A 20857-nucleotide genomic window follows, 5' to 3' on the forward strand; every position below is an offset into this window, starting at 1 on the left:
AAAAAAAGAAAAAAGAAAAAACTCCACTAGTAAAATTACTGATGATGAAAACATGATTCCTCTCAATTACAAGTCTCTCTCTCACCTATCCTCTAAAAGACGAACAGCAAAACAATACAATGTTTCTTAAAGTTCTCTACAAACTACTGATATATAAATTTAAGATGATTAGTATAAATTATTTTAATAAAGAAAAGGGTCCATCATATCCAAAGCTCCCATAAGAATTTTTCCACTACTCTTACTCATACATAATTTTAATAATTCAAGTAGATATTTTTCAGTGAGGTCTACAGTTCCATGAAGCTCTGTCAAATGTTACTGCAGAGGTAATGAAAGAATTGGGTAGCATCGCTAAAATACTTCTCAAACCTACATCAGATCTTTTGTAATCAGTTCTTACATTCACATATTAACAATGCGAAGCAGATAATAAAGAGGTAAAAATACAAGTGAAATAGGTTTGAACACTTATGTAGCAATTGCAACTTTATTAAAATTCTGTCAAAGTTTTATTGCAATTGCACTTGTTCTGAAATTTCCTGACTGAAAGATCTTCCAGCAACGTGCCCTATTCAAAACCAACGTTGTTCTGACCTTACAAACATGCCCATCACACCTCTGTGACTATCAGGATTCAGGTGCTCTTCTGTAGCTGCACCAGAATGTCAGGATCTCTAGACCTGAGATTTTCAATGCAAGCCATGCCACCACCAAGAGCAAAAGCCAAGACTGTAAATACAGATGTTTCTACCATTGTCAGAGATGAGGCTGGTTTAGAAGAGCGAAGACTGGGAACAGTTTATTCCCAAATACTATTATACTCAGATTTGGGCCAGTCACAGAGACTTGCCATCAACAGCTGTTTGATGTACAGCAAGAACATAACTTCTAAAAGCTGGATTTAGAAAAAAAAAAACAGGTTCTGTATATTTTTATATTATTCAGCCCAATTTTAAGTCACTTAAATTCAACATCTGAAATTTAAAGAGGTGTCTGAATGATTTGTACTTGTTCGGTGCATGTTGTTCTCATCATGAACATTTAGTACATTTTGTTCTCTGCCACTCAAGCATGTACACCAAACACTAAGTTATAAAGAAAAGCAGGTATGTTGAAATGAATTGTGGTTGTTTTTCATAGAGATGAAGTACAGCAGAGAAAACCAACTATATTTTTTCCTTCCCTTTCTCCACCCATATCCTTACACATACCCAAGGTAAAAATATATATTGTTTATTCCTTTCCTTCTAACAAGTTGGATAATATTTTTGGGTTTCAAAGGTATGTTCTCAATTATTTGTTGAGTTCAAATATTACACAGATCTAAAGCTACAAATGTTCTTCACACAATTACTCATTACTCAGTGTCCACCCAATTAACATCCCTTTCCAAAGAGATCGTAGATTAGTCACTAACCACGGTGGCTCCACTTGAACACTATGGGAATTGAGACCACCCTTTATAGGGCAACATTTACCCCAGTGCATGAATTAAACATACAATCTAGTGCTCTGCAAGGCTGGTAACTATTTTTATTGTTATTTTATGTGAGGCGTCTCACAGAAATCTGAGAGTCCTTCTTTTGAAAGTAACTGCAGCTGGACGGGAGAAAGCAGGCAAAGTTAAGTATGGAACACTTGATGACACTAATTTTGGAAAGGACAGCTTGAAGTGATGGTTTTACAGAAAAGTGCTTTTTCGTTTAGAAAGAATTCATATGAAGCCCATTTCAGAGCAAATATGAGCAGAGAGGTATGATAGTATTTGCTTTTTTTTCATATGACATCCAGCATGTTTACACTAGAGGTATTTGAAGACCAATTCTGTAAGGCTTAGCAATGGAAGTGGACAATATTAAATATTTTTTTCTAGTCTTCTATATGCAGTCTGATAGATTGTTCACAGATTTACCCAAAATGGTTTTCAGAAAAAGAGAAAGAAATGAAAACTGCACAGACTTGAAAGACTGACTTTATTCTTCACTTGCATTGTTTGCATCATGGTTTGAAACTAAAAAAAAAAAATAAAATCTGTAAGCACATAATAAGACTGTGATTATAAACAGTTATAATCACAAATCTCAATAAGAAATGGAAGAAAATGATTGACAGCTATGCTCTTACAAAGTGAAAATTAAAACAAAATTATTACAAGTTCTCTGGAATAGGTACATAGGAAACCTCAACAGTTTCATTCAGTGGATTTTTTTTTCAAAAATCAGTTTATATCCATTTAAAAGTAAACCTAATTGCAGTAGTAGCTATCAGAGTGACTTTTGAAACTGCACTTTTTTTCTGACCTATATAGCTTCATTTTTGCTTGCAAGTTAGCTAACATTGGATCTGTGAAAATGAAGATTGCAAACAAGTTTAAACAGTAACATTTAAAGATGATGAAACAATTTATTGCAGAGCTATAACTGTTTGAAGTATTCAAAGACTGTCAAGTCAATGAAATTTAAGCCAGTCTTCTAAGCAGCAAAACTGCAATATCCTTCTAAATTGAAACAAGCTATCCTATTTTGCAAGGGAATGCCTCAATTTTCTACTCCAGTCAATTTAAAAACAATTATATTTTGAGGGATTATATATGCCCCCTATCTACCTTGCTTATATGTGGTCTTGCCCAGTGATTCACATAGCAACATAGAGAGAAAAAGGTCCTATGGACACTGCAGAAACTAAAGGGACAGTTTTAATTTTGTAGTCAATCCAGCCCAACCAGAGAGAAACTGAGCAGGTTGAGAGGGATTCTTCCAGTTCTTCATCTACTGCCATGTAGCCAAATAAAACACCACCACCAGAAATACTATTATTTCAGAGTCACTTGCTAAATATCATACAGAATTTACTTGCACATAGATTTTTTCCGTGAATGAAGTGTAAATATCCCCAAAAACTTGACAACATAGACAAAGTGACTAATGACAGATAAATAACACGGACTTGTTTCAAGAAGATGGCAACAGATAGACAAAGTGTGATGAAAACCCTACAGAGAGTAAGCCCCTCATTCTCCCTACCAAAGAACAGGAGAGTAAGCTAATACAGCATAACAAAAAGTGGGTTTAGAGATACCTAATCTGAAGAGCAATTTAAAAGAACTGACTTCGTGTCTTTTGCTCCTCTACTACAGCAAATGCTATATTGCCATGAATTCACACTGTAGTGAAAAGATGTCATCTTCAAAATCAACTTCATGTTTAAATGCTGTTCTTCCTGCTCTGTCGTTTCTGGTGATAAATAGTGGGAAATCAATGAGGAAACATCATTTGAAGTGAGCCATTCATCATGTACCGAAAAGGGTAAGTACCCCATAAATTGCAGTGATCCGTTTCCTATTAGAATCACACAACAGAAGGCAACAGCATTTGCATTAGCAATTTTTATGACCTCCGTAGGTAGAGGATAAGGTTAGGAAATGGCTTATTTTTGTCAGCTATAAAGCAGTTGTTGGGCAGGGAAGGAAGAAAATTTTCAAGAGAATCAGAGTTATTGGTAAACAAAAGTGGGTGGGGGGAGACAACAAATAACAGCCCCTCCAACTACCTGTGTTCATACTTAAGAAGTTTGTGGATTGCCAGTTCTCCTAAGTAATGTTGAATATTTTAGTAAATTTTACAATCAGTGGAACCTTATTATACTGCAGCGTGGGTGGAGGCCCCAAAAATTTGCTATCGTTGCCTATGACTGCTTCCTAATAAACAACATTTTTTTACAATCTAGAAAATAGAGGAACACTCAAAAAAAGTAAAGGATAATCCAAATCCTGTGTTATACAAAACATAAAATAAAAATTCAAGCTTTAAAATGAAAAAGCAAATTTTATGAAGTCAAGTGCTGCATTTTCCCTCAGCCCTGTTTCCCTTCCCCATCCCATCCTGTGCAACACTCTGTGCTCTTTCCACCAAAACCAGGCAGGATGAACGCACTGGGTAGAACAAAGATAAATAAAAACTGTAATTTTTTATGTGCCACTTCACAGCTTGCCAACATCATATATAAGGATATGACTAAATACAAGTCCCGAAAGAAGAATGAAGCTTTATACATGAATAGGTTACTCCTAGGGCACTGGGAGTGGGGTTGGGTGAAGGCAGGAGAAAAGAAAGGAAGAAATTGTTTTCTTTTCAAATATTCCCTCAATTAATTTTACTGTATTTAACATAGAAATGCTTCTCAGATTCAATTTTATGTACCAGCAAGAGATTACATTTTTAAGGTCATCTCACCCTAAACTCACAAGATTTTAAAGTCAATACACCAAAACATCTAGTCTTGTGAAACAAATTGTAGGAAAGCATCTCGTATGTGTCTCAAAATTAAAGAAAACAGGCAAACAAACACCCAATGACAGTAATTAAGTTTAAGGGATGGAAAACCAAATTAAATCAAATGAAATGATTATGCATCTCCTGTGACCCAAGGTCTAGTGTGCAAACCACTGGGAAAATCCTCTGACCTGTGTTATACATTAGGACAGTCTAAACGAATGTTGAGTCACTTCTGTTCCCACTTCCTCTCCTTCCATACACCCACCACAAATTAACACTGAATATTTCAACAGAATTCACCACAGCTCAAAAACTGTAAATCAGCATTTATTTATACAAATCTTTGAGCTTAGTTCTTCCTGAGTTTCCACCTTACACAATACAGTGCAAGTCACTTGACTTTCTGGAGCCCAAGTCCCATGGAAATCCAGATTCAAAATCCTACACTCATTCCATCACAGCTAAACTGGAGCTGCAGGTGCATCTGCCAGCCAGGACTCTGGTCCACTGACTGTGCTAGTGGTGCTAAAAATATGACAGCCTAGATACCTAGACATGAATTTTCCCCTCCGAGATACGATTTTTCTGCATACCTAGATATGAATTTACCTGGTATCACCTTACACGCCACCCACAGATGAGCCCATCCCACACTGAGGATTAAGCTACTTTCTGTTGCCAGCAGCCAGGATCAAATTAATGTTATTACAGTCATGAAAGTGAGGGGCTAGGTAGCCTTCGTAAGTGAGATTGGTTTCACCTACGTGAAAGCTCACTAATTACTTTTTTTTTTTAAACATTTCAGACCAGCTTTCACACACACTTTCTTCTTTTCCTCAATGAAAAGTTAAAAATTCTCATTTTCTGAAATAGTCAAGTGTGTAATTATAATAATTTAGGGCCTTAGCTGTTTCCCAGAGAACCGATTTTACTCTCCTAACAGTGCTATCAGGACCTTCTTCATTAAACTTTGTAAAATCAGAGCTCAGAATGCGATTTTGGTGTAATGACGTTTTTCTTTCCTCTGTGCCAGTGTACCTGCCATACCCGGGACAAGACGAGGGTACCACTACACAGTACGAACACATTTGTAGCATGCTCCCCTTACAGAGTGAAACCTAGGCATCTGCAATTAGTTAGGAAAAACCACTAATAGTTATCTCCACTTATACAACTATGCTTTGATTCAACCTTGTTTACGCATGACTGAAAGGAGTCCCCCACTCTGCTGGCCGACCAGACAGCAGCCCCAAATTCAGCCATACAAACAGAAAGCAGCAGGTATGTCTTTACAGGTTTTCTGGGAGCTTGCCAATTTTCCTAAAACCTTGTGTTATGCTGCAATTTCTAGCCTTAATCCCTGGTCCTATTTTCTGACACCCAGAGACTCATTCCCAACCATCCTGCTTCACTAGGCTCCTTTCCTGGCATTCCTGTGTTCTGGTGCTGAGTTTGAGTCCAGCCTCTGCCTCAGCCCAGGCTACGGGCTTTGATGCTTACTCTGGCATACCAGCACTCCCCACGTTCCACATCACAGCCTGGCATCCACACCCCTGCCTTGCCCTCAAAATTAATGCATTTGTACTTCTTCGGTCTCTGACCTTGAGTTTTCCCGACCCTGACCATGACCTGCTTCTATCCCAGCAGCAGCCTGACCCAGCCACTAAGCCAAACCCACCAACGTCCTAGCCACAGCAGTGATCACAGAGTACTTGTGGGCATATTTAAGCCCCAGATACGGGGAGGAGAGGGGCGATGGTCGATGGTCTATTTTCACGAAGACAAGCAGAAACCAAGCAGCACTGCCAATATTCCTACAGATCAGTGAGAGCACTGTGGTGCTCACTTCTCCCACGTTCACTTTGCAAATGGAAGTGGCAAAGGTCTTTCGAGTTCCTCCCCTCAGGTCATGTGCTCCATGCGGACCACCAGCAATGAGGCAAGACACTGTCAGTCAATAGATTTAAGGGATTTACTGACAGCAGAAGAACAACAAGGTTAAAAAACCCTTTCGATTCTGTTTTATGCATTACAATGGACAAACTGCTGTGGAAACATATTATTCTGATCTCACCCTCCCGCCTCCTCTCCCAACTGGTTTGTCTAACTCTAGTCTTGTCCCTTTCACTAGCCTGTCCCAGTCATCCCATAGGATCCTCATCCCAGTCCTGAGTTTTGTCCCAGCCCAACAGCTCTCTCCCATCATCCAAAGGCTCCTTACCAAACCAGATCCCATGTTTGTATCTGAATTTGTCAGAAGCACTTGGTTTCACTACATCTTTTTTCCCTCACCTCAGCAGTTCTTGGGCTCCTTGACAACATACTCTCAGTGTCACTGCCCAGCTTTGCCTTAAATGGCCCCTTCACTTCCATTTCTTACTCCAATTCCCATACCCTTCCTCCTCATCAAGCCAAAAATCTCTGCTTCTTCTAGCATGTGCTTCCCCCTTTAGTTTCCAAGCCCTCAGATTCTGGTATGGCCAGCCCAGTCTCCTCCTCATTTTTTTTCCTACAGCCTTCACTCCAAGCTCCCCTATCTTCCTCAGCCTCCTTCTTTACTCCCCCCATGATTATTTCCATTTCCTCACCATCTAAGTCAATTAGCTTCCCCCTGCACATTGCCTAACTCCAACTAGTAAACTCACACAGTCACACACACACAAAACCAACCCTACAAGTCTCCTCAATTTCCGTGCCTGACCTTCAGACGGCTTGTAAGGGCCAGAGGTACAACTAAAGGCTGTACAGACGTGGGCTGTAATGGAGTCCCAGGGGAGGCGGAATTTTAGCAGCACAGCACTAGCAAATTTCTGAGCATGAATAAACTAGAAGTTTTGGCTTTTAACTCGGATAGCTTTAGCTGACTTCGGCTGACTTCTGAAAGGACAGCAAAGATGCAAACTCAAGATTAAATCTACTCCTGCCAAGCACGAAGTAATTAGAGCACAAGGATGTTAAAAAAAAACCCAACAGCAAGAACAATGTTTTTCTAAAATTTTCCCTTCTGCAAACAAAGGAATTGCTCCATCTGTACGCTTGATGCCAAAAAGTGCTGACTACTTCAACTGAAATAAGAGGACAGAGTAGTCTGCAACAGCTGTTCAGCAAGCCCAAGTTTCACACAGGTAACTGAAGTCTGGTAGAGCACTGGAACACTAAACTGTGTAACAGAAACTACTCACAAATCTCAGCAGATGACATCACCAGTTTCATCTATAGTTACTTTAAAAAAAAAATCTTTATCCAAAAGTGTTTGCTGTTTCCTCTCATTTGTTTCTAAAAGTCACTCTTCTTTCATTGCCAATTTTAACCTCGGTAAGACTTTTAACCTTCCATCTTGCCACCACTTCCCCCGGCTCCCAGGAAGACTCAAACAAGAACTTTTACACTCAACTCTTGCATTGATACAACTGGCTTTAGACTAACTCCTTTAACTTAAGACAAAATTCATATGAATTTGCTGTTACCAAACACAAAGTCATTTACTGCGTAATTTCCAGTCTCTTTTGAGACAAAGATTCTCATCATAAAGCAAAGGTCATCTTTTTAGTAATAAATCAACAGTTTTGACAGCTGATAAAATTAAGTTCCTCCTACCATACCCACACAAGAAGGCTACAGATTCAGGCAGGTTCAAACTAACCAGCTCTACACTGATGAAACTTTCCTGTATAAAAGAAAATAAAAAGATGGCCTCCACACTTAGCCTCGGCAACTAAGAAAATAAAGTCACATGAGCAAAAATTTCAGATGAAAAAGATTAGCTCATCTAACGCCTCTTGTTTCTCAGGCTATTAAGAAAGATATTTCCTAGTGCTGTATCCACTCCAGCTGTGACTCAGCTTCCTGATGAGACCTGCACTCCCCCTCTCAAAATACTAGTCTAATATTTTACTACTCCAGAAATCACCCAGTGCAGTAATTGAAAACTATGGCTTCCAAAGAGCCAAATAATGGCTTTCTCTTCTCCATTTCTAATTTTTAGTCTTTGTAAGGGGTGGGTAAAACACACTGAAGTACACACTTCAAAAATCTCACCCTGTCCAGCACACACACTTATAAACAGATGTTAGATCACTGTACCATGGACAGATTGGTCCAGAATCAATTCAGAGTTCCTGGACATGTGTGCTGGTTTTGGCTGGGATAGAGTTAATTTTATTCATAATAGCTAGTATGGGGCTATGTTCTGGATTTGTGCTGGAAACAGTGTTGATAACACAGGGATGTTTTTGTTACTGCTGAGCAGCGCTGACACAGAGTCAAGGCCTTTTCTGCTCCTCACCCCACCCCACCAGCGAGTAGGCTGGGGGGGCACAAGAAGCTGGGAGGGGACACAGCTGGGACAGCTGACCCCAACTGCCCAAAGGGACATTCCGTACCATATGACGCCGTGCTCAGCATATAAAGCTGGGGAAGAAGAAGGAAGGGGGGATGTTCAGAGTGATGGCATTTGTCTTCCCAAGTCACCGTTACATGTGATGGAGCCCTGCTTTCCTGGAGATGGCTGAACACCTGCCTGCCCATGGGAAGGAGTGAATGAATTCCTTGTTTTGCTCTGCTTGTGTGCATGGCTTTTGCTTTCCCTATTAAACTGTCTTTATCTCAGCCCACGAGTTTTCTCACTTTTACCCTTCCAATTCTCTCCCCCATCCCAGCGGGGGGAGCGAGGGAGTAGCTGTGTGGGGCTTAACCACGATAACATGGAATTCTGAACACCTGAGCTGACAAAGAGGTGATGTAACCCATGCCACACTTCCTACAGCTGCAATTCCCTCCAAACACATTATGCCTGAATAAAACCCAAAACATACATTCACATATTGTCAGCCAAAGGTAAGTAAAGAGCTTTGTTTGAACAGCCTAGGCTTAACTCAAGATGTCTTTATTCAAATTTGATTTAAAAGTTTATCTTTCAAAAATACACTACTGTCACCATTCACACATATGGTCTGGAAAACCATCAATTTTTTGCTCCACTGAAGTTTAAACTACAGGTTAGAAGGAAAAGAAACTTATCCCAAAAGCACAAAATGTGCTTTAAGTAGTTTATTTTCTTTTCTCTTTTAAAAGTGGTAATAATATTGCTAATCGAGTAGTACCTCACAGAAAAATAAAGCTAGTGAACCAGGTGCCCCTATTTTTCACAGAAATATGAAGGAAAAGTATCCAAGGCCAAACTCACTTAAACTGGCACAGCACAGAAGTCAGACAGTTGCATTGACTCCATCACCACTCACAAAGCAGGGAAGGTAAGTCAATAAACTGACCCTTTAAGATCTGTCTAGTTCAGTAATTGTCATCGGTATCCAGTTGGCATTAAAAAAAAGTAGTCATGATCATGACCTTTGCATTTCTACAAACATTAGCCATTGTCATGAGGAAGACCTCTTTGGCCTCATAATTCACATGCTGTTAACAACCGGCAAGAACACAGCATGTGTGTCAGTTACTAAATAATGTAAGAAAAATTGGATGTCACACTCATACCCCACTGTTCCTGTGCACAGCCGTGCGCATTGAAGCTAACCTGTATTGCAATTAAAACTTTAGAAAGATTAAAATAAATCTATTTGTAATATTCACAAGCCTTTTTTCAACTATATTATTACTACTTTGGGGCAAGATGAAGGATTATTTGGTTTATTTGTATTATTTGTATTTATTTTGTACTATTTCTTTTTGCCTGGTTTCTGAGGGAAATGTGACTCATGTCACCGTGTTTTCTGTCAAGTACCCCTTAAACCCACAATTCCATACAAATGAGACAGAGGTACAAAGGTCTGAAAGATATTTCATCCCCTCAATATTCATGAGGAAACCTAGCCAGTTAGGCAGGACATTTGACTGTGTCTCTGCTACAGGTAAAGGCAGTACAAAAAGAAGCCATTGGAAGGGCAGATCCTAACCACATCCTAAACACAGAAAACATTTTAAATCAGAGTTTATCGACCAAGAAATCCAAATCTTTAGGAAACTAGGCTTCTTTAGTTCTGGCACTCCTGGAATTGCTTGTAATAGTTTTATTACCTATAAAACCAACATGGTGCAGAAAAGAAAACTGTACGCTGCTTTCATCTGGCTCACTGCCTGCTGAAAAGGCACTGCGAGCAAAGAACAGACCTGGAACGCTTTCCGCAGCCCACCTCGCCCAGCCCAGTGACCCACACAATCAAGGAAGAACGATGGGGTGGTCAGAACAACCTAAAACCAGACATGGCATGTCAGACCACAAGCCTCCTTCCCTAAGTCACACAGTGGCCAACAGCAGATACTCAGAGAAGAATACAAACCTCGTGACATTCCTGTAGTAGTAATTATCCAAAATATTCTCCCAGCCTCCACTGATCTGCAGCTCAAGGCTCATTTAACACCAACCATAAATTTATCCAGCTGCTTTAGAAACCACCTAAGCTTTCAGCACGCCTGCGTCCTGAGAAAGGAGTGCCACAACCCACCTCACGCTTGCAGTTATCACCTTTTGTTTGCATTCAGCATGGCCCCTGCTAATTTCATTTGATGCTCCTCAGTTCTTCTTCCACAGAAGACATGAACAGCTATCACCTTCTGCCCCATGGTATTTTATGGACCTCAGCTGTCTTACTCCCAGGCTGAAGTCTAGCATGGTTGTTCTTACACAGTAGTAGTTGTTGTCCATCTTTGATCACCCTTACTATTTTCTCTGTGTTTTTTCCAATTTTAATATCTGTTATTGCAGAAAAGAGAGGAAGAAGACAAATTGCACGTGACCTTCAAGATGTAGATATACTAAAGATGCATGTGCATGGAAGAATCATGTTTTTTGTTTTGCTCTCTTTTTTTTCCTAATGACTTTTAACAGTTACTTTTCTTTGTCTTTTTTCCCCACCATTATGCACCATTAAGCTAGCACATTAATAGCACTCTCCATTTCAACCTCAAGACATTGTTTCTGAGCAACAGCCCATTCAGAGCATCTGTACAAAACTGACACACATGCATGCACTTTCTAAGATATATATTGAGGCATTTCCGAAAGAGAACATTGTATATTCCCTGTATTACTATCCCAGTCCATCACCAGGACAGAAAAGAAGTAGGACAATCAGAATTCAGCTCTATCCTTCCTCTTCTATTATTATGGTATGTGATTGATTCTGTTACAGTGCTTCGCAACAAGAAGGAAGATACTGCAAGTGAAAGAGTGATAATAAATCATAGGTCAACTTAAGCAGACTAGAAATTCTGCATATGGAAGTTGAACAGCCCAAGAATGCCAAAAAATCTTTTCGTCAACCCACCCTGAAATTTAATACAAACGAACGTTGCACTTACTTAACTATATATTATCTTCATCCCATACTAGAAAATGTGTACTAGGTAATGGGTTTCATTAGAGAAATTTAAGTACAAAAGAGGATTAAATCATGAAAATATAAATACAGATTTATATAGATATCTGTAAGTAAAGAATTAAGTAATTGTGTTCTTTTTCAGGAAGAACAAATTACAAGCAATTACAAAGATGATGTGAATACAGTTTATCTGCCTGCTCAGTCCCTGAGATCTTCAGCAGCAAGAAACTAAGGTTAAAAAAAAAACAACCAAACAAAAAAAAAATCAACCTGGTCTGATGGGTTGTGAGCAATCTGGAAGTAAATGACACTTTTCGTATGTGGATAATCACATAGGCACATGTTGCTCTATACTGACCAGTCATAAAAGATCACAGAAGCAGCAGAGCATACACCATGTGAAAACCAGAAGATAAGGTGGATTTTTCCTCTCTCTTCTCCTGAAGGCTGGCAAAGATCAGTGAAATTAAACACTGCCCAAGGCAATTGTTAAAAGCAGTTTGGCCATTAAAGTCATGTCATCTGGTGACCCAACTGACCTACATTAAACCCAGGCTAAAGGGCAATGTCATCTTTCTTTTCCTTTAGATAGCATGACTTTGCATCTTCAGCACAGATGGAAGACAACCCGTTTGGCCTTCTGGTTTCCACTGTATCCTTCGCTACAAACCAAAGTTAGCTGCAAACAATTTTTTGTACTTGTTTGGCCTTTGTTTCACGCTACTACAGCACTACTGAGCTGAAAAAACAGCAAATTTCCTCCATTAAGGGTATTCAACCAATATCTATCTAACCAGAGGCTGCAGCGTTCCATATACTTAATGATGAGAAAGATTCATAGCTAATGCAAATAAATATTACAAAAATTGCCTATTTAATTATCATTAGATACATTCAGTTTGGATAGTTTGAATAAATGCGACACGTTATAATCACTTTTCTATTAAAGCACCAAATGTCAAAGAGGAGGTTACTCAACGAATAATTTACTTTAGATCTACTGCATGGCCTACAGTTTCTCCACCCAGATTTGAGAGCTGCCATGTCGATCATATAGACATTCTTCAAGAATTTTCCTAAAACTTTAATACTTCACAAAGATCATTCACAAGCCACAGAAATGCTGTTCCACAGATAACAGGGTGGATCATTCCAACTCTCTAATCCACTTCAGCATTACTATGCTGAAGATCCAAGACCATTGCTTGCAGAACTGCAACACCCTCCAAGCACAATTTACCGTGCAGCTGTCTTATATACATTTTATAGACAAATCAAGAGTACAAGTGGCTCAAGTAGGAGCACATACACTAATTGGTTCAGTGAAGACAAATATAATGGAACAGGATTTTGCTCTTGTTGAACCCATATAGAAAACTGCCTTTTACATTGGAAGATTTGCATTTCATTAGGTCAAACAGATTTAACTGTTGCTTATTCTTGGAATCAGAGAACAATTCAGGTAGGGATGGACACCGGAAGGTCTCTATTCCAACCTCCTACTAACAGCAGGGTCAGCCGTAAGACCAGACCTGGCTGCTCAAGGCTTTGCCCAGTTAAGCCCTGAAAACCTCCAAGGAGGCAGACTGCACAGCCACGCTATGCAACCCGTGCCTCTGCTTGATCGTGTTCAGGGTGAAAAGGAAAGCTGCTCCCCAGCTTGTCAGACCCCAGACTGTCTCATTACAAGGGCTGTGTGTGGAAATTCCATTAAGTCAGTTTATAGGAAGGAAAGAGGACGAGAAACAAAAGAACAGGTTTGTACTGTTTATTATCAGTCCCTCATTTATGCACTGTTATTGAGGAGAAACCCTCATCTTATTCAGTCACTGTTTCCGATAGCAAATGGTGTTCAGTCCAGGCTGCTTTAAGAAGATATAAAGTGAATAAAGTCTTGCAGCCTCAAAAGGGTTCTTGAATCATTTCTATGTTCTGCTCTCCCATTAGAGAAAACCACTTCAGCAAAAACAAAGAATACTCTTACATTTCATTCCATCTTTGTTCAATGTGGGCTGCAAGACACAACACTTATTTATGCTGCAAGACCTTTCTTGTTTGTCAACAAAAGACATTTTGAAGAGCTGCCAGCATGCCAGGAATGACATTTATAGCTTGATCCTGCAATGTCTGTGCCTCTTCTTTAGTCATCTTTGTCAATGGGAATAAATTGCTAGGCTGCCTAACGGCTCAGGTGAACAGCCTTTACTCATGTAAATAGTTCTTTTGAAGTATCACAAACAGGAGTTTACTAGAATTTAGATCTTCTTCAGTTTCAGATTATGCAAATTTATAATCCATATGTGTTTCATAGTGGGATAGTTCTCTAGAAATTATACATCTGCTAAAGCATTAGGTTGATTTTACCCACAAAGAATAAAAGTTATTCCCTTGTTTGAACCAGGAGCACACTAAACATTCCAGCAATTAAATAATCTTGTTGGTTTTACCCATACTTTCAGTCTTCAAAGTATTTTAAGACAACTACAGAAATGTACGCAATGCATAAGAATACAAACAGCTAACTCAACTCAAAGTTTAACTTTTTTTTTTTTAATCAGCCAAACAATGTGTAACAAAGTCAAACACAATTCAAGAGAGTTGGCATTTGAACTATAACTGTTTTCTCTGGAGTTCAACCACACCTGGATCTTAGTGAGGTAAATACGCTCTACCCCACTGAAGGGTAGTATCTTACTGTGGAAAGATCTAAAGAGGCACGTAATAAATAAATCCTCTGACTACTATTTAAAAATAAGGGCATTCAAACATCTTCCATTTAAAAAAAAAAAACAAACAATTTTTTTAACCAAAAAACCCCCCCTCAAAGTTGCAAAATTCTGTTCTCAAATTCAGTCAAGGTTCACACCCTTACTTACGTAGCTCTAGATAGATATATGCAGAAATATTACACATACATTTCTAAAAATACACACACAAAGCACCTAGTAGAATCTCCTACGATCTAATCACTGATCAGTGTGTTGAAAGGAAGAACATATACTTTCACATGAGGCATTAAGTACCAGTTTCTTAAAATTGTATTAACATATTTCAGTCTGTCCAAAACACTTATTTTTAAGAGAAAGGTTTCCATTGGATAGACTCCTTTCTTAGGATTATCATGAAAGAGATGTTTTCAGAAGGTATTTAAAATGGAATCTGAAAAGTTGACAGAAAAGCAGTATTCCACATGAGCTAGTCAAGTAAATCCTATATGGAAAGAAGAGCAGAACAAGCTCTTTAGCTAGCACACTTAGACTCTGTATTAAATATGCTGGTATATGGTTTATTGCGATTTTCATAAACAAACAGGAATGGAAATTGTGCCTTTTAAGAGCCACGCCTGGAACACTTGTGGGCACTACCCAAACCCATCAATCTAACATGGATTGAAATCAAAAGCTGAAGCTTAGCAAAGAAAAATCTCAAACAGAAATAAGCAGCTTTTTGTTTGTTATTTACACACCCATTTTCAGCATAACTGTCCTTTCTCATTCTTTTTCCAAAGGCAACTGGCTGAACTTCCAGTTATTGTGTGTAATTGCTTAGAAACTAGGCAAGGAGAGCCTTAACAGAAGATACTGGCACCATTTTAAAACATGAGAGAGATATAGTCAGGGAGCAGAACAGGGCAGCATGAAGAAGTAAAGAATTCTGTCCTCAGGATTTCCCAGTCCAAAATACTTCGTGTCAAATTCAGTGTCATGCCCTAATGAAATACATATTACTGAAGCTTATCTGGTACCTGCAATATATTACAAGATGCTTACCACATATGTAACATTTGCCTTTTGTAACATACTGATTCTCCTTGCCTCTTGTTGAGATTAAATGCTATATTTGTTAGGATGGCAAGGTCACACTTGCTTTAAACACAGGCCACAGATTTCTAGATAAAGGAAAGCTCTTCAATTTAACTGCATATAAGATTTGCTGTGAATTTACGCTAAGCCAAATAGGATTTCTATTATTTTTTTTTATTCAGGGGTTTCTATTATTTATTTTTAATTCAGACATAATAAATGGATGTTGTTTTGTGCTGTGTTTGAAAAGCGTTTGCATACAAGGCCCAAGGCAGTATTGCTGCATTGACAACTGGCCTAAGTAAACACGTAGGTTCTGGCTCTGGGCAACTACATTTTCTCCAAAAAGTAAAAACTCACCTACATTTCATAAAAACTAATGAAAGCTCCTCGGATAACAACTCTTCAATTTCTGTACGTGGCAGGATCAAGCGTAACAAGCAAAATCCTTAGTCTAAGCCTAGCTCCCTACGCCAAACAAAAGAGCAGGTACAGCAAGAGAAGACCCTACGTGCCCCAGGGGCTCCCCCACTGCCGGCACGGTAAGACAGCAGTAACAGTGTGCTGGGCACCCTCAAACAGGGGCCAGCAGCAGGGTGTCCATGTGCCGCGGGGAGGCCTGGTTAAACTCACAGTTCAGCCTCAGCCATGGGATCCCCTCTACCTTTCACTGACCAACTTTCTTCCTAGAACAGCTCAAAACAGGGTAACACATACAACAATAAAAATCCAGGACGTGGAGTAAGGAGTTTTAACTGCTCAGATTCTCTTTACATAATTTCAAGATGCATTTTATTCCTAAATTTGCTTCTTTTTCCCTACTCCCTGTTTTTTTCCCCAGAAATAAACCCAGTATTTTTGTTGGCCTAATTTCAATCGCACACACTCACTGTTTACCTACTCTTATTTGCTTAAACACAGGTTCTCTATACTCACTAATTTTATGAAGATTAGTTTGTCTCTGTTGCTAGACATTTTCTTTTTATGATTGCTGTTACAAACCATCAGATAAGCTTGTATTTCCCAGATGTGAAACAAACAATATCTGCCTCCACTGGACATGTTGATCCAAGCCTGTGAGCCTGAAGTACCCGCTGAGGTGCAGTAAGAAACAGCTGCTAATTCTGGTTCTATTACAGTTTTGTGCTTCCAGTTCTGCAGTTCTCTGTTTATTTCCTCTGCCTGATGAGAAATTACGATGCAGTTTGATTAGAACATAAAGTTACTGTTAAACCAAAAAAAATGAAGTCTACTGTTAAATACAAAAAAACTTGCTTAAAAAACCCCAAAGAGGTAGAATTGAAGAAAAAAATGGATTTAAAAAAATCCATTTTTGCTTAAGACTTGCTCCTGCCTTTTGGATGGGGGAGCAGAACTGGGAAGGAAGAAGGTTGGTTTTCATTTGCAAAGTGCAAGGATCCTTTGAGGTCCACACAAATGCTTTTATGTTATATTTGGAATGCCAGAGCATACACAAAGCACCCAGACATCTTCCCCACTCCCTACGGTGGAGGCCCCCTCCAGTCTCCTCTGAGGGGCTCTGTACACCACAGATGGGTGAACGTTCATCCCTTCTCCAGCAGGGAAGGATGGTACTTATTACAGAATGGAAAGACTCTGCCAAGGGATCACTACAGCTTCCTCCCACATTAACTTTCAATGATTATTCCAAGTTTGTAAAACAGCAATATGACTTTTCTATTTAAAAAAAAAACAAAACAAAAGGCAAGTTCTCATGGACCCCTCTGCATTCAAGTCTGTCCTTAGAATCTTAACACTTTGGTGACTTTTTTTTTTTTTCCAACTAAGGAATTTACAAGCTCTCCTAGTAAGCTTACAACTGCCACATGTTGAATACCAGTAGCTTTGGATCTCAAAAGCTTCACAAGGTATAAAGAATTTATTTTCCCCTCTCTATCTTTCCTCTCTTTATAAAACTTTCAGGAAATTTAAATAAAAGAAGCCCTGCAAATGTGACAATAGGTTTAAACAAATTTTTAAAAAGTCATTAACACAAAAATTAAAATTTTAATAAACAATTCTAATTCCATTGCACATAGTATAATTTTTTTGAGTTGCATACCTTATTTCTATCATGCACTATACATACCTTTAAATGAGATGGAAAGAAGATGACCGTTCCTTCTGGAATCTCACAGAAATATATCTATATTTCCCATATTCACATTCCTTTGTTCAGCTTTTTCTATTTACCAGCAAGATTTAATTGTTGTTATAAAGCTAAATGTTCACAGACATTTTGATGTCAAATCACACCTTTGTCCAGGACAACATAACAACCACACATGTAGAACTATTAAGGAAATGACCTAAGCAAATTAAAGGCTTCCCTACAAACACTTTAAAATGATAATTTGTGAAAGATGCTTGCCAAGCACCTTCTGTCCTTCATCACAGGGAATAATTCAGTCTGGATTCAGCTTCACCCCTCTGGTGTCAGCTATCTATCTGTCACCTCCCTTTTTCTGGGGTAATCTGATCTGCACACCAGCCTCGTAAGTCTCATCTACCTCAAGAAAGTTACCTCTTGCTGATATTGGGGGTAGTGATGGTTGTAACCAAACATGGATAACTACTTGCCTAGCTAAGCACAAACCACCGTCAGCAGCATCTGCAAAACTGTAATAAAATGACGCTCAACAAGGCCTCTCCAGCTTATGCTTCCAAAGAAACAATATTTAGCAGCAAACAAGCAGCAATAATGTTGTCTTTATATAACCCACATTTATAAAAAATGTAATCTAGTGGCATACTCTCAGAGTGAGAGTCTTGCCTAAATGAAGAAAGCATGGGGGGTGATGGTGATTTATTTCAGCAGCACGGGGATCTCACCCACAGTTAGTACCCCTGCATGGGTTTGTCCAATAAAGGGCTCCGAGTATACAACAAGGGACTCATTTCAAGGACACACAGTGAGAACAATACCTGTAATCTTTCCCAGTCTGGTAGGATTCTTAACTAGAAACATTTCATTTCTGCCAGGCAAAAAGGACTCATTATATACCATACCTCGGCTGCACACGTTCTGCTTCAGACCATGCGCAACAGTCAGCATTAAAACAGCTGCGATAGCCGAGAGAGCAGCATGGAAAGCTACAAAACAATCTGCATCCCAAACTCAATCCCAAGCCCACTTCACACATTCAGCCTCACAGAAACTCTAATCTTTAAGGTGATTACTCTGACACAGCTTTATTATAAAGCAGAAGAGACAGCAAGTTAAAAACACTGATTCAGTCACAGGAAAAATGTTCCCTGTTCCTAGAAAATTACTTTGTAGGATTACTTATTCTGCAATTCTGGCATGTAGATAATACAGTTTGAAAAGAGATTTTGTTTTAATGAAACTTAGTTTAAACAAGGGCTTTTATGCAGGGTCAGAAATGCTACTGCTAGCTGCAGAATTACAGATGAGCACAGGTTGCATACATGAATGTATAATAAGCAGCTCAGTTTGTTAAATTAAAAGATGAAATAAACTCAGTTACTAGCAATAAGAAAGATCAGAAGTGTGAATGATTTAATATGTATGAAGTAATATTTTTTAATCTAAAAGAGCTTTAACAACAGTTTTAGAGTTTCCCCTCCCTCTTCCAACTCTGTTCACACTATCTTTCTAGCAACATCAGCCGTAAGCAGCTCTACAGCAAGGTGCTAACAAACACTGATGCTTTAAAAGCTTTTAAACTGCAGCAGGCAAAGAGCAAAAAACCATTTAGGAGGCAAGGGGAGTGGAGGGGGTAAAAAAGAAACTATACTGAAAAACATCAATGAAACAAAGATTTAAACTTCATCCTTTCAACAAAAATAGCAATTATTTAAACGATGCTATAATTTATATACAATCATACCACTAGTTGGCTGCGTATGAGTGCAATTAATTCTATGCTTTTTTAATTAAAGCACATATATAAATTAAACTATTAGATTATTTTTATTATTAAACTATTAAAACTATTTAATTATCTAATTAAAACTGTACATTAAATGAAACATTGGGAAATCACTAATAGGAAGAGTTCCAACCTTATCTTTTGCATGTCATGATCTGAGCATGTAATTTTATATATACAGCATCAAAACCTCCTGTAGCACTTTATATGCACAGATTAAGGTTTACAGCTTTCCTTCCAAACTCTTATCTGGGCATTATCCATATTTTACAGAAAGAAAACTATGACTCAAGAAGTTTAGAATTACTCACCTAACAGTCAACCCACATATCAATGTGATGTAAAGTCCTCACTAGTTTCAAGAGTTAACATTTGCACCAATTTAAAAAAAAACAAAACCACCCCCCACAGCTCTCCTACCACAGATGCAGAAGATGCTTCCTGCAGCAATGCACAAACTTTGAAGAAGCCAGCAGAAACTAATCAGTTTAACAAGTCATCTTCTTGGAGAAACATTTACAATCCTGACCATCTCCTCCACAATCCAGTTTTCCAGGGAAGATGTGAACAAGCATATTTCTGCTTGTGCTGAATGGACACAGAGGAGCATCAATAACACATTTGGCTACAGGGTTCTGCATGTAGTTAAACTTTTTTAGAAAAAGTATTTTCCTATTTTTCCCCAGCTGTTTAATTTTTCAAGTATGATTTCACAGACACAGTAATGCAAAAGTAACACAGCTTACAAGATTCAGGTAACTGTCTCAGATGTATTATAAGTGGAGCAGCAACACCCTGATGCAAATACCAACTTAAGTTTCTTCACGACAATTCCACTGGTTGGAAAAGGCACTAAATCACGTGGTACATCTGTATTCAAACAGTCCTGTAATGAACATGTCTTAAAACAAACCCCATTTCTCCATGCCTAAAATCCCTACACTAAACCAGTGTGACATTTTGTATGTAGCTTCTGAGAAGTAGCACTGAAAATTTAAACAAGAGAGGGTAATTGATTCATTACATCTATTTCTACTATATTTCTTTTTGTATTTTTTGGTCCTCATTTCAAAAGGCATTGTTTAAATTGCCCTAATCTGCAAACAGCAACAATAAGTGTAGCAAATACTTGACAATGAAGATGTAAAGCCTCTAAAAACCTGTTACCTTAGTAACCATGGGAATGCAGGAGAATAAGAATACACGGAGTGTCAGGACATCATTTTGGATTCCACAGGGTTTGGGTTGAAATACAGTCAGCTTTCATTAGCTTTTTGTTTTTCCCAGTAGGTCCTTGGACTTTGAAACAAAACCTGAATGACAGCTATGAGCAATTCCAGCCTCACTCCTGATGAGCCACACCAAACAAAACAGCTCTCTTCACTGTGAACCCCCCCACCCTTTGCACCCAACAAGCCTCGAAACAAACATTATTTATGCTGCTGACCCCTCTGGATATCACTAATAAATTGCATTCCAAAGAGAAGAGTAAAATGAAGAGCCACTTTCCCGGGACTTAATAGATAATT

The 20857-nt window shown here is 38.7% G+C and overlaps 1 protein-coding gene across 6 annotated transcripts in view; it reads right to left on the bottom strand.

The window, feature by feature from the left end:
* Nucleotides 1–20857, bottom strand: part of GREB1L (GREB1 like retinoic acid receptor coactivator) — a 144951-nt gene that overhangs the window by 104964 nt on the left and 19130 nt on the right. The gene's annotated exons all lie outside the window — the stretch shown is intronic.

This window comes from Ciconia boyciana, chromosome 2 (assembly GCF_034638445.1).
Source record: "Ciconia boyciana chromosome 2, ASM3463844v1, whole genome shotgun sequence".
Taxonomy (NCBI): domain Eukaryota; kingdom Metazoa; phylum Chordata; class Aves; order Ciconiiformes; family Ciconiidae; genus Ciconia; species Ciconia boyciana.